Below are 15,845 nucleotides of genomic sequence, written 5' to 3' on the forward strand. Positions count from 1 at the left end.
CAGTTACTAGGCGCAAATAAGTAAGTAGGCTAAATGCAGTTCAAAATTTGTAACAGGAGTACACAGGCGGCATAGCTTTGTTAAGTGCAGGACAACTGTAAGAACTGGCTGACACAGTTATTAGGCCCAAATAAGTAAGTAGGCTAAATGCAGTTCAAAATTTGTAACAGGAGTACACAGGCGGCATTGTTTTGTTCAGTGGAGGACAACTGTAAGGAGTGGCGCAGACAGACACAGGTACTTGGCCTAAAATAAAAAAGTAGGCTAAATGCAGTTAAAAATTTGTAACAGGAGTACACAGGCGGGATAGCTTTGTTCATTGGAGGACAACTGTAAGGACTGGCGCCGACAGACACATGTAGGAGGCCTAAAATAAAAAAGTAGGCTAAATGCAGTTCAAAATAGGTAACAGGAGTACACAGGCAGCATAGCTTTGTTCAGTGGAGGACAACTGTAAGGACTGGCTGACACAGTTACTAGGCCCAAATAAGTAAGTAGGATAAATGCAGTTCAAAATTTGTAACAGGAGTACACAGGTGGCATTGCTTTGTTCAGTGGAGGACAACTGTAAGGACTAGCGCAGACAGACACAGGTAGTAGGCCTAAAATAAAAAAGTAGGCTAAATGCAGTTCAAAATATGTAACAGGAGTACACAGGCGGCATTTCTTTGTTCAGTTGAGGACAAGTGTAAGGACTGGCGCAGACAGACACAAGTAGTAGGCCTAAAATAAAAAAGTAGGCTAAATGCAGTTCAAAATTGGTAACAGGAGTACACAGGTGGCATAGCTTTGTTCAGTGGAGGACAACTGTAAGGACTGGCTGACACAGTTACTAGGCCCAAATAAGTAAGTAGGCTAAATGCAGTTCAAAATTTGTAACAGGAGTACACAGGCAGCATAGCTTTGTTCAGTGGAGGACAACTGTAAGGACTGGCTGACACAGTAACTAGGCCCAAATAAGTAAGTAGGCTAAATGCAGTTCAAAATTTGTAACAGGAGTAAACAGGCGGCATTGCTTTGCTCAGTGGAGGACAACTGTAAGGATAGCGCAGACAGACAAAAGTAGTAGGCCTAAAATAAAAAAGTAGGCTAAATGCAGTTCACAATCTGTAACAGGAGTACACAGGCGGCATAGCTTTGTTCAGTGGAGGACAACTGTAAGGAGTGGCGCAGACAGACACAGGTAGTAGGCCTAAAATAAAAAAGTAGGCTAAATGCAGTTCAAAATTTGTAACAGGAGTACACAGGCGGCATTGCTTTGTTCAGTGGAGGACAACTGTAAGGACTAGCACAGACAGACACAAATAGTAGGCCTAAAATAAAAAAGTAAGCTAAATGCAGTTCAAAATTGGTAACAGGAGTACACAGGTGGCATAGCTTTGTTCAGTGGAGGACAACTGTAAGGACTGGCTGACACAATTACTAGGCCCAAATAAGTAAGTAGGCTAAATGCAGTTCAAAATTTGTAACAGGAGTACACAGGCGGCATTGCTTTGTTCAGTGGAGGACAACTGTAAGGAGTGGCGCAGACAGACACAGGCAGTAGGCCTAAAATAAAAAAGAAGGTGAAATGCAAGTCAAAATTGGTAACAGGAGTACGCAGGCGGCATAGCTTTGTTCAGTGGAGTACAACTGTAAGGACTGGCTGACACAGTTACTAGGCCCAAATAAGTAAGTAGGCTAAATGCAGTTCAAAATTTGTAACAGGAGTACACAGGCGGCATTGCGTTGTTCAGTGGAGGACAACTGTAAGGAGTGGCGCAGACAGACACATGTAGTAGGCCTAAAATAAAAAAGTAAGCTAAATGCAGTTAAAAATTTGTAACAGGAGTGCACAGGCGGCATTGCTTTGTTCAGTGGACGACAACTGTAAGGAGTGGCACAGACAGACACAGGTATAGGCATAAAATAAAAAAGTAGGCTAAATGCAGTTCAAAATTTGTAACAGGAGTACACAGGTGGCATTGCTTTGTTCAGTGGAGGACAACTGTAAGGAGTGGCGCAGACAGACACAAGTAGTAGGCCTAAAATAAAAAGTAGGCAAAATGCAGGTCAAAATTGGTAACAGGAGTACGCAGGCGGCATTGCTTTGTTCAGTGGACGACAACTGTAAGGAGTGGCGCAGACAGACACATGTAGTAGGCCTAAAATAAAAAAGTAGGCTAAATGCAGTTCAAAATTTGTAACAGGAGTACACAGGTGGCATTGCTTTGTTCAGTGGAGGACAACTGTAAGGAGTGGTGCAGATAGACACAGGTAGTAGGCCTAAAATAAAAAAGTAGTCTAAATGCAGTTCACAATTGGTAACAGGAGTACACAGGCGGCATTGCTTTGTTCAGTGGAGGACAACTGTAAGGACTGGCGCAGACAGACACATGTAGTAGGCCTAAAATAAAAAAGTAGGCTAAATGCAGTTCAAAATTGGTAACAGGAGTACACAGGTGGCATTGCTTTGTTCAGTGGAGGACAACTGTAAGGAGTGGCGCAGATAGACACAGGTAGTAGGCCTAAAATAAAAAAGTAGTCTAAATGCAGTTCAAAATTTTAACAGGAGTACACAGGTGGCATTGCTTTGTTCAGTGGAGGACAACTGTAATAGGTGGCGCAGACAGACACAGGTAGTAGGCCTAAAATAAAAAGTAGGCGAAATGCAGGTCAAAATTGGTAACAGGAGTACGCAGGCGGCATTGCTTTGTTCAGTGGACGACAACTGTAAGGGTGGCGCAGACAGACACATGTAGTAGGCCTAAAATAAAAAAGTAGGCTAAATGCAGTTCAAAATTTGTAACAGGAGTACACAGGTGGCATTGCTTTGTTCAGTGGAGGACAACTGTAAGGAGTGGCGCAGATAGACACAGGTAGTAGGCCTAAAATAAAAAAGTAGTCTAAATGCAGTTCACAATTGGTAACAGGAGTACACAGGCGGCATTGCTTTGTTCAGTGGAGGACAACTGTAAGGACTGGCGCAGACAGACACAGGTAGTAGGCCTAAAATAAAAAAGTAGGCTAAATGCAGTTCAAAATTGGTAACAGGAGTACACAGGTGGCATAGCTTTGTTCAGTGGAGGACAACTGTAAGGACTGGCTGACACAGTTACTAGGCCCAAATAAGTAAGTAGGCTAAATGCAGTTCAAAATTTGTAACAGGAGTACACAGGCGGCATTGCTTTGTTCAGTGGAGGACAACTGTAAGGAGTGGCACAGAGAGATACATGTAGTAGGCCTAAAATAAAAAAGTAGGCAAAATGCAGGTCAAAATTGCTAACAGGAGTACGCAGGCGGCATAGCTTTGTTCAGTGGAGGACAACTGTAAGGACTGGCTGACACAGTTACTAGGCCCAAATAAGTAAGTAGGCTAAACGCAGTTCAAAATTTGTAACAGGAGTACACAGGCGGCATTGCTTTGTTCAGTGGAGGACAACTGTAAGGAGTGGCGCAGACAGACACAGGTAGTAGGCCTGAAATAAAAAAGTAGGCTAAATGCAGTTCAAAATTTGTAACAGGAGTACACAGGTGGCATTGCTTTGTTCAGTGGAGGACAACTGTAATGAGTGGCGCAGACAGACACAAGTAGTAGGCCTAAAAAATAAAGTAGGTGAAATGCAGGTCAAAATTGGTAACAGGAGTACGCAGGTGGCATAGCTTTGTTCAGTGGAGGACAACTGAAAGGACTGGCGCAGACACAGGTAGTAGACCTGAAATAAAAAAGTAGGCTAAATGCAGTTCACAATTGGTAACAGGAGTACACAGGCGGCATTGCTTTGTTCAGTGAAGGACAACTGTAAGGAGTGGCGCAGACAGACACAGGTAGTAGGCCTAAAATAAAAAAGTAGGCTAAATGCAGTTCACAATTTGTAACAGGAGTACACAGGCGGCATTGCTTTGTTCAGTGGAGGACAACTGAAAGGACTGGCGCAGACACAGGTAGTAGACCTGAAATAAAAAAGTAGGCTAAATGCAGTTCACAATTTGTAACAGGAGTACACAGGTGGCATTGCTTTGTTCAGTGGAGGACAACTGTAAGGAATGGCGCAGAAAGTCACACGTAGTAGGCCTGAAATAAAAAAGTAGGCGAAATGCAGGTCAAAATTGGTAACAGGAGTACGCAGGCGGCATGTTCATTGGAGGACAACTGTAAGGACTGGCTGACACAGTTACTAGGCCCAAATAAGTAAGTAGGCTAAATGCAGTTCAAAATTGGAAACAGGAGTACACAGGCGGCATTGCTTTGTTCAGTGGAGGACAACTGTAAGGAGTGGCGCAGACAGACACATGTAGTAGGCCTAACATAAAAAAGTAGGCTAAATGCAGTTCAAAATTTGTAACAGGAGTACACAGGCGGCATTGCTTTGTTCAGTGGAGGACAACTGTAATGAGTGGCGCAGACAGACACACGCAGTAGGCCTAAAATAAAAAAGTAGGCGAAATGCAGGTCAAAATTGGTAACAGGAGTACGCAGGCGGCATAGCTTTGTTCAGTGGAGGACAACTGTAAGGACTGGCTGACACAGTCACTAGGCCCAAATAAGTAAGTAGGCTAAATGCAGTTCAAAATTGGAAACAGGAGTACACAGGCGGCATTGCTTTGTTCAGTGGAGGACAACTGTAAGGAGTGGCGCAGACAGACACAGTAGTAGGCCTAAAATAAAAAAGTAGGCTAAATGCAGTTCAAAATTTGTAACAGGAGTACACAGGCGGCATAGCTTTGTTCTGTGTAGGACAACTGTAAGGTCTGGCTGACACAGTTACTAGGCCCAAATAAGTAAGTAGGCTAAATGCAGTTCAAAATTGGAAACAGGAGTACACAGGCGGCATAGCATTGTTCAGTGGAGGACAACTGTAAGGAGTGGTGCAGACAGACACAGTAGTAGGCCTAAAATAAAAAAGTAGGCTAAATGCATTTCACAATTTATAACAGGAGTACACAAGCGGCATAGCTTTGTTCAGTGGAAGACAACTGTAAGGAGTGGCGCAGACAGACACATGTAGTAGGCCTAAAAAAAGTAGGCTAAATGCAGTTTACAATTTGTAACAGGACTACACAGGCGGCACAGCTTTGTTCATTGGTGGACAAATGGAAGGAGTGGCGCAGACAGACACAGGTAGTAGGCGTAAAATAAAAAAGTAGGCTAAATCCAGTTCAAAATTGGTAACAGGAGTACACAGGCGGCATAGCTTTGTTCAGTGGAGGACAACTGTAAGAACTGGCTGACACAGTTACTAGGCGCAAATAAGTAAGTAGGCTAAATGCAGTTCAAAATTTGTAACAGGAGTACACAGGCGGCATAGCTTTGTTAAGTGCAGGACAACTGTAAGAACTGGCTGACACAGTTATTAGGCCCAAATAAGTAAGTAGGCTAAATGCAGTTCAAAATTTGTAACAGGAGTACACAGGCGGCATTGTTTTGTTCAGTGGAGGACAACTGTAAGGAGTGGCGCAGACAGACACAGGTACTTGGCCTAAAATAAAAAAGTAGGCTAAATGCAGTTAAAAATTTGTAACAGGAGTACACAGGCGGGATAGCTTTGTTCATTGGAGGACAACTGTAAGGACTGGCGCCGACAGACACATGTAGGAGGCCTAAAATAAAAAAGTAGGCTAAATGCAGTTCAAAATAGGTAACAGGAGTACACAGGCAGCATAGCTTTGTTCAGTGGAGGACAACTGTAAGGACTGGCTGACACAGTTACTAGGCCCAAATAAGTAAGTAGGATAAATGCAGTTCAAAATTTGTAACAGGAGTACACAGGTGGCATTGCTTTGTTCAGTGGAGGACAACTGTAAGGACTAGCGCAGACAGACACAGGTAGTAGGCCTAAAATAAAAAAGTAGGCTAAATGCAGTTCAAAATATGTAACAGGAGTACACAGGCGGCATTTCTTTGTTCAGTTGAGGACAAGTGTAAGGACTGGCGCAGACAGACACAAGTAGTAGGCCTAAAATAAAAAAGTAGGCTAAATGCAGTTCAAAATTGGTAACAGGAGTACACAGGTGGCATAGCTTTGTTCAGTGGAGGACAACTGTAAGGACTGGCTGACACAGTTACTAGGCCCAAATAAGTAAGTAGGCTAAATGCAGTTCAAAATTTGTAACAGGAGTACACAGGCAGCATAGCTTTGTTCAGTGGAGGACAACTGTAAGGACTGGCTGACACAGTAACTAGGCCCAAATAAGTAAGTAGGCTAAATGCAGTTCAAAATTTGTAACAGGAGTAAACAGGCGGCATTGCTTTGCTCAGTGGAGGACAACTGTAAGGATAGCGCAGACAGACAAAAGTAGTAGGCCTAAAATAAAAAAGTAGGCTAAATGCAGTTCACAATCTGTAACAGGAGTACACAGGCGGCATAGCTTTGTTCAGTGGAGGACAACTGTAAGGAGTGGCGCAGACAGACACAGGTAGTAGGCCTAAAATAAAAAAGTAGGCTAAATGCAGTTCAAAATTTGTAACAGGAGTACACAGGCGGCATTGCTTTGTTCAGTGGAGGACAACTGTAAGGACTAGCACAGACAGACACAAATAGTAGGCCTAAAATAAAAAAGTAAGCTAAATGCAGTTCAAAATTGGTAACAGGAGTACACAGGTGGCATAGCTTTGTTCAGTGGAGGACAACTGTAAGGACTGGCTGACACAATTACTAGGCCCAAATAAGTAAGTAGGCTAAATGCAGTTCAAAATTTGTAACAGGAGTACACAGGCGGCATTGCTTTGTTCAGTGGAGGACAACTGTAAGGAGTGGCGCAGACAGACACAGGCAGTAGGCCTAAAATAAAAAAGAAGGTGAAATGCAAGTCAAAATTGGTAACAGGAGTACGCAGGCGGCATAGCTTTGTTCAGTGGAGTACAACTGTAAGGACTGGCTGACACAGTTACTAGGCCCAAATAAGTAAGTAGGCTAAATGCAGTTCAAAATTTGTAACAGGAGTACACAGGCGGCATTGCGTTGTTCAGTGGAGGACAACTGTAAGGAGTGGCGCAGACAGACACATGTAGTAGGCCTAAAATAAAAAAGTAAGCTAAATGCAGTTAAAAATTTGTAACAGGAGTGCACAGGCGGCATTGCTTTGTTCAGTGGACGACAACTGTAAGGAGTGGCACAGACAGACACAGGTATAGGCATAAAATAAAAAAGTAGGCTAAATGCAGTTCAAAATTTGTAACAGGAGTACACAGGTGGCATTGCTTTGTTCAGTGGAGGACAACTGTAAGGAGTGGCGCAGACAGACACAAGTAGTAGGCCTAAAATAAAAAGTAGGCAAAATGCAGGTCAAAATTGGTAACAGGAGTACGCAGGCGGCATTGCTTTGTTCAGTGGACGACAACTGTAAGGAGTGGCGCAGACAGACACATGTAGTAGGCCTAAAATAAAAAAGTAGGCTAAATGCAGTTCAAAATTTGTAACAGGAGTACACAGGTGGCATTGCTTTGTTCAGTGGAGGACAACTGTAAGGAGTGGTGCAGATAGACACAGGTAGTAGGCCTAAAATAAAAAAGTAGTCTAAATGCAGTTCACAATTGGTAACAGGAGTACACAGGCGGCATTGCTTTGTTCAGTGGAGGACAACTGTAAGGACTGGCGCAGACAGACACATGTAGTAGGCCTAAAATAAAAAAGTAGGCTAAATGCAGTTCAAAATTGGTAACAGGAGTACACAGGTGGCATTGCTTTGTTCAGTGGAGGACAACTGTAAGGAGTGGCGCAGATAGACACAGGTAGTAGGCCTAAAATAAAAAAGTAGTCTAAATGCAGTTCAAAATTTTAACAGGAGTACACAGGTGGCATTGCTTTGTTCAGTGGAGGACAACTGTAATAGGTGGCGCAGACAGACACAGGTAGTAGGCCTAAAATAAAAAGTAGGCGAAATGCAGGTCAAAATTGGTAACAGGAGTACGCAGGCGGCATTGCTTTGTTCAGTGGACGACAACTGTAAGGGTGGCGCAGACAGACACATGTAGTAGGCCTAAAATAAAAAAGTAGGCTAAATGCAGTTCAAAATTGGTAACAGGAGTACACAGGTGGCATAGCTTTGTTCAGTGGAGGACAACTGTAAGGACTGGCTGACACAGTTACTAGGCCCAAATAAGTAAGTAGGCTAAATGCAGTTCAAAATTTGTAACAGGAGTACACAGGTGGCATTGCTTTGTTCAGTGGAGGACAACTGTAATGAGTGGCGCAGACAGACACAGGTAGTAGGCCTAAAAAATAAAGTAGGTGAAATGCAGGTCAAAATTGGTAACAGGAGTACGCAGGTGGCATAGCTTTGTTCAGTGGAGGACAACTGTAAGGACTGACTGACACAGTTACTAGGCCCAAATAAGTAAGTAGGCTAAATGCAGTTCAAAATTTGTAACAGGAGTACACAGGCGGTATTGCTTTGTTCAGTGGAGGACAACTGTAAGGAGTGGCGCAGACAGACACATGTAGTAGGCCTAAAATAAAAAAGTAGGCTAAATGCAGTTCACAATTGGTAACAGGAGTACACAGGCGGCATTGCTTTGTTCAGTGAAGGACAACTGTAAGGAGTGGCGCAGACAGACACAGGTAGTAGGCCTAAAATAAAAAAGTAGGCTAAATGCAGTTCACAATTTGTAACAGGAGTACACAGGCGGCATTGCTTTGTTCAGTGGAGGACAACTGAAATGACTGGCGCAGACACAGGTAGTAGACCTGAAATAAAAAAGTAGGCTAAATGCAGTTCAAAATTGGTAACAGGAGTACACAGGTGGCATAGCTTTGTTCATTGGAGGACAACTGTAAGGACTGGCTGACACAGTTACTAGGCCCAAATAAGTAAGTAGGCTAAATGCAGTTCAAAATTGGAAACAGGAGTACACAGGCGGCATTGCTTTGTTCAGTGGAGGACAACTGTAAGGAGTGGCGCAGACAGACACATGTAGTAGGCCTAACATAAAAAAGTAGGCTAAATGCAGTTCAAAATTTGTAACAGGAGTACACAGGCGGCATTGCTTTGTTCAGTGGAGGACAACTGTAATGAGTGGCGCAGACAGACACACGCAGTAGGCCTAAAATAAAAAAGTAGGCGAAATGCAGGTCGAAATTGGTAACAGGAGTACGCAGGCGGCATAGCTTTGTTCAGTGGAGGACAACTGTAAGGACTGGCTGACACAGTCACTAGGCCCAAATAAGTAAGTAGGCTAAATGCAGTTCAAAATTGGAAACAGGAGTACACAGGCGGCATTGCTTTGTTCAGTGGAGGACAACTGTAAGGAGTGGCGCAGACAGACACAGTAGTAGGCCTAAAATAAAAAAGTAGGCTAAATGCAGTTCAAAATTTGTAACAGGAGTACACAGGCGGCATAGCTTTGTTCTGTGTAGGACAACTGTAAGGTCTGGCTGACACAGTTACTAGGCCCAAATAAGTAAGTAGGCTAAATGCAGTTCAAAATTGGAAACAGGAGTACACAGGCGGCATAGCATTGTTCAGTGGAGGACAACTGTAAGGAGTGGTGCAGACAGACACAGTAGTAGGCCTAAAATAAAAAAGTAGGCTAAATACATTTCAAAATTTATAACAGGAGTACACAGGCGGCATAGCTTTGTTCAGTGGAGGACAACTGTAAGGACTGGCTGACACAGTTACTGGGCCCAAATAAGTAAGTAGGCTAAATGCAGTTCACAATTTGTAACAAGAGTACACAGGCGGCATTGCTTTGTTCAGTGGACGACAACTGTAAGGAGTGGCGCAGACAGACACAGGTAGTAGGCGTAAAATAAAAAAGTAGACTAAATGCAGTTCAAAATTTGTAACAGGAGTACACAGGCGGCATAGCTTTGTTTAGTGGAGGACAACTGTAAGGACTAGCGCAGACAGACACATGTAGTAGGCCTAAAATAAAAAAGTAGGCTAAATGCAGTTCAAAATTTGTAACAAGAGTACACAGGTGGCATTGCTTTGTTCAGTGGAGGACAATTGTAAGGACTGGCGCAGACAGACACAGGTAGTAGGCGTAAAATAAAAAAAGTAGGCTAAATGCAGTTCAAAATTGGTAACAGGAGTACACAGGTGGCATAGCTTTGTTCAGTGGAGGACAACTGTAAGGACTGGCTGACACAGTTATTAGGCCCAAATAAGTAAGTAAGCTAAATGCAGTTCAAAATTTGTAACAGGAGTACACAGGCGGCATTGCTTTGTTCAGTGGAGGACAACTGTAAGGAGTGGCGCAGAGAGACACACGTAGTAGGCCTAAAATAAAAAAGTAGGCGAAATGCAGGTCAAAATTGGTAATAGGAGTGCGCCGGCGGCATAGCTTTGTTCAGTGGAGGACAACTGTAAGGACTGGCTGAGACAGTTACTAGGCACAAATAAGTAAGTAGGCTAAATGCAGTTCAAAATTTGTAATAGGAGTACACAGGCGGCATTGCTTTGTTCAGTGGAGGACAACTGTAAGGAGTGGCGCAGACAGACACATGTAGTAGGCCTAAAATAAAAAATTAGGCTAAATGCAGCTCAAAATTTGTAACAGGAGTACACAGGCGGCATTGCTTTGTTCAGTGGAGGACAACTGTAAGGAGTGGCGCAGACAGACACAAGTAGTAGGCCTAAAATAAAAAAGTAGGCTAAATGCAGTTCACAATTGGTAACAGGAGTACACAGGCGGCATTGGTTTGTTCAGTGGAGGACAACTGTAAGGAGTGGCGCAGACAGTCACAGGTAGTAGGCCTAAAATAAAAAAATAGGCGAAATGCAGGTCAAAATTGGTAACAGGAATACTCAGGCGGCATAGCTTTGTTCAGTGGAGGACAACTGTAAGGACTGGCTGACACAGTTACTAGGCCCAAATAAGTAAGTAGGCTAAATGCAGTTCAAAATTGGAAACAGGAGTACACAGGCGGCATAGCTTTGTTTAGTGGAGGACAACTGTAAGGAGTGGCGCAGACAGACACTGGTAGTAGGCCTAAAATTAAAAAGTAGGCTAAATGCAGTTCAAAATTGGTAACAGGAGTACACAGGCGCCATAGCTTTGTTCAGTGGAGGACAACTGTAAGGACTGGCTGACACAGTTACTAGGCCCAAATAAGTAAGTAGGCTAAATGTCTGCCAAAAAAATGTTCATAAATGAACAGGTGGCATAGCTAGGTACAGGGGTGGGCTCCTCTGCTGAGTAGCAGACAGTGGTAGTTGGAACAAAGTATTAACTGGTCTAAATGGAGGCCAGGGCCCCTGTATATTTTTACTATCATCTATCATTTCTACAAATTTGTATTGGCAGTGCCATTGATGGATTTAACTGCACAGACTACACAGTGGTGGAGCATGGAGAGGTAAGTTTTGCAAGCGGTAGAGCACTGTTCGAGCTGGGGGGAACACTCTCTTGTGGGCGGCGGTACTGGCACAGGGCCCCTCATATTACGACGGTGTATCTGACATTGGTTGTGCACCACCACCGTCAGAGACACTTCATTGTACTATGAGGGACCCTGTGCCAGTGCCGTCGCCCAAGAGTGGGCACACCCAGGTACCTGTCCAAGCAAATGGCACTAGCACGGTTGCTTGCGCCAAGTGGTGACCAAGGCCCTGTGTGGGGAGTCAGCCCATTTAGGGAGGTATAAAAATGGTTTATGGTGGACATTCAGCAGCTGCAAATGGAGGAATTGGAGCAGTCAGTAAGAGGAGGCCAAAAGCAAGACATTTCTCAGGCAAGTTACGTGTCAGCAGGGGAAGGTGGGGCAAAATAATTTGAAATCCATGATTGGTTCATTTTAATGAAGGTTAGATCATCAACATTTCGGGTAGCCAGACGTGTCCTTTTTTCGGTCAGTATTGAACCAGCAGCACTGAAGACTCTTTCTGATAGCACACTAGCAGCTGGGCAAGCGAGCTCCTGTAATGCATATTCTGCCAATTCAGGCCAGGTGTCTATTTTAGATGCCCAATAATCAAAGGGGAATGACCTGTGAGGGAGAACATCGATAAGGGAGGAAAAATAGTTCGTAACCATACTGGAAAAATGCTGTCTCCTGTCACTTTGAATCGATGCAGCAGTACCTGTCGTGTCTGCGGTCATTGTGAAATCACTCCACAACCTGGTCATAAAACCCCTCTGTCCAACGCCACTTAGTATTTGTGCACCTCTAACACCTCTGCCATGTTGCCCCCTACAGCTCGTGTGAGAACCATCACCGCCGCTGTGTGCTGGGAATGCCTGAACCAAACGGTCTACAAGAGTTGCTTGTTTGGTAGCCAATATTTGCTCAAGGTTCTCATTTGGCATGATATTTTGTAATTTTCCTTTATATCGTGGATCCAGGAGGCAGGCCAACCAGTAATCGTCATCGGTCATCATTTTGATAATGCGGGGGTCCCTTTTTAGGATGCGCAAGGCATACTCAGCCATATGGGCCAATGTTCCAGGTGTCAATTCACTGCTTGTGCTGGGTTGGGGAGCACTTTCTTGCAAATCAACATCACTTGTGTCCCGCGAAAACCCTGTATCTGACCTTGCAACGCCACCAGTTTCTATTGCCCCCTGAGAAGCATCCTCCCATAAATATTCATCCCCATCATCCTCCTCCTCCTCTTCGTCCACCACCTCATCCAGGAGAGTTCCCTGAGCAGACAATGGCTGACTGTCATCAAGGCATCCCTCCTCCTCGGCTGCAGACGCCTGCTCCTTAATGTGCGTCAAACTTTGCATCAGCAGACGCATTAGTGGGATGCTCATGCTTATGATGGTGTCGTCTGCACTTACCAGCCGTGTGCATTCCTCAAAACACTGAAGGACTTGATAGAGGTCTTGTAGCTTCGACCACTGCACACCAGACAACTCCATGTCTGCCATCCAAGTGCCTGCCCGCGTATGTGTATCCTTCCACAAATAAATTACAGCACGCCTCTGTTCGCACAGCCTCTGAAGCATGTGCAGTGTGGAGTTCCACCTTGTTGCAACGTCGATTATTAGGCGGTGCTGGGGAAGATTCAGCGATTGCTGATGGTTCAGCATACGGCTGGAGTGTACGGGCGACTGGCGGATGTGCGAGCAAAGTCTTCGCACCTTCAGGAGCAGGGCTGGTAGCCCCGGATAATTTTTCAGGAAGCATTGCACCACCAGGTTGAAGGTGTGAGCCAGGCAAGGTATGTGTTTCAGTTCTGAAATGGCTATGGCAGCCATAAAATTCCTTCCGTTATCACTGACTACCTTGCCTGCCTCAAGATGTACAGTGCCCAGCCATGACTGAGTTTCTTGCTGCAAGTACTCGGCCAGTACTTCCACGGTGTGTCTGTTGCTGCCCAAGCACTTAATTTCCAACACAGCCTGCTGACGCTTACCACTAGCTGTTCCATAATGGGACACCTCGTGTGCAACACTGGCAGCTGCGGATGGAGTGGTTGTGCGACTGCGCTCTGTGGAAGAGCTTTCGCTTCTGGAGGAGGAGCATGAGGAGGGGTGGGGAATGCCTACAGCCAACTGTTTCCTAGACCGTGGGCTAGGCAGAACTGTCCCACGATGGCTGTCCCCTGTGGACCCTGCATCCACCACATTAACCCAGTGCGCCGTGATGGACACGTAACATCCCTGGCCATGCCTACTGGTCCATGCATCTGTTGTGAGATGCACCTTTCTACTGACTGATTGCCTCAGTGCATGGACAATGCGGTCTTTGACATGCTGGTGGAGGGCTGGGATGGCTATTCTCGCCAAGAAGTGTGGACTGGGTAAGTCATAGCGTGGTACTGCGTAGGCCATCAGGGCTTTGAAAGCTTGGCTTTCAACCAACTGGTAGGGCATCATCTCTAGCGAGATTAGTCTAGCAATGTGGGCGTTCAAACCCTGTGTACGCGGATGAGAGGATGAGTACTTCCTTTTCCTAACGAGAGTCTCTTGTAGGGTGAGCTGGACTGGAGAGCTGCATATGGTGGAACTAGCGGGGGTGGTGGTGGACATAGCAGTTTGAGAGAGGGTTGGTGATGGTATTCTTGATGTTGGCCTACATACAGTGTTTCCTACCAAGAACCTTGTGACTCCTTGACTGCTTTGGCCTTGCGACGATACCTTCACATTTGCTGCTGGTGGTGTCCTAACCGATGGGCTTACAGTGAGGGAAGCAATGTAGCGTTGCTGACTGCCTTCATTCTGAGTGGGTGCACCAACGGTACGGGACGTTTAGTAGTTAGTCCAGGCCTGCAAGTGCATGCTGGTTAAATGTCTACGCATGCTCTTTGTATTTAAATTTTGGAGATTCTTCCTCTGCTAAAGGTCTTTGAGCATTTCTTACAGATAACTTTTGACTGATCATTTGGATCTTGGTTAAAAAATTGCCACACAGCACTCTTCCTACTATAGATAACATTTTCAGGCATAGCACGCTGTGCTACTTTCACCGGATGGCCACGCTGTCCTAAAACTGTTTTTGTTTTTGACAAACGTGTTTGGCCTGATATGGGCCTGCCAGATGACAGCTGTTGCGATGTAGATGGCTGCTGCGGATGATCCTCCTCTGCTTCTGAGCTACTGGCAGTGGCACCCTCTTCCCCCAATGGCTGCCAATCTGGGTCAACAACTGGGTCATCTATCACCTCCTCTTCAATGTCATGTGCACCTTCCTCTGTGTCACCGTGTAAGGTGCTATAGCGTTCGGGACGGGGCACCATAGTCTCATCAGGGTCAGATTCTGGCTGAGTACACTGCTAGTGCAATGTAGTGATCTGAGTCAATGGAACAGCATAATAATCTAGCTGTGGCTGTGCATCTGTGCACTCCATGTCCGATTCATCTTTCTAACCCAGGCACGGTATGTGTAAAGAGCTCCATGGAGTAAACTGTAGTGTCGCCTGCTGCATCCTTCACTTTTGGTTTGGGTGAAGGACACAAGGAAGCGACTTGTTCCTGACCGGGAGCATCCACTGACGACTCGCTGGTTTTATATTTCGAACTTTCTGAATAGGAGGCGAAAGAGCTAGAGGCTGAGTCAGCAAGGAAAGCCAAAACTTTTTCCTGCTGCTCCAGCTTTAAAATCGGTTTTCCTACTCCCAGATAAGGGAGCCTTCGAGGCCTTGTGTAGCCAGATGATGACTCTGGCTCAACACCTCGAGACTTAGGTGCTATTTTGCTTTTCCCACTACCACCAGATGCTCCACTACCACCACCATCATTACCAGCTGGCAACGACCGCCCACGGCCTCTTTCATCAGACTTCCTCATTTTTGGGAAAATGTAACCAAAATAACAACCGTTATATGGTACTGTAAAACAAGGTAGAAGGTGTATATTAACTTGTTGAGAATTTAAATCTAACCTTTTTTTTGGGGGGAGACTGCACCAAAACTCAGGCCCAGTGTATTACACTACACAATGTAAGTGGCAGAACGTGGCTGGAAGATATACAACAAACTAACAGAACTGACGTAGATCCACTTAGTGGCAATTTAAATCTCCCTTTTTTGGGGGGGAGACTGCACCAAAACTCAGGCCCAGTGTATTACACTACACAATGTAAGTGGCAGAACGTGGTTGGAAGATATACGACAAACTAACAGAACTGACGTAAATCCACTTAGTGGCAATTTAAATCTCCCTTTTTTTGGGGGGGAGACTGCACCAAAACTTTGGCCCAGTGTATTACACTACACAATGAAAGTGGCAGAACGTGGCTGGAAAATATCCCACAAACTAACAGAACTGACGTAGATCCACTTAGTGGCAATTTAAATCTCCCTTTCTTGGGGGGGAGACTGCACCAAAACTCAGGCCCAGTGTATTACACTACACAATGTAAGTGGCAGAACGTGGCTGGAAGATATAAGACAAACTAACAGAACTAACGTAGATCCACTTAGTGGCAATTTAAATCTCCCTTTTTTGGGGGGGAGACTGCACCAAAACTCAG

The sequence above is a fragment of the Ranitomeya variabilis genome, chromosome 8 (genome assembly GCF_051348905.1).
Source record: "Ranitomeya variabilis isolate aRanVar5 chromosome 8, aRanVar5.hap1, whole genome shotgun sequence".
Taxonomy (NCBI): domain Eukaryota; kingdom Metazoa; phylum Chordata; class Amphibia; order Anura; family Dendrobatidae; genus Ranitomeya; species Ranitomeya variabilis.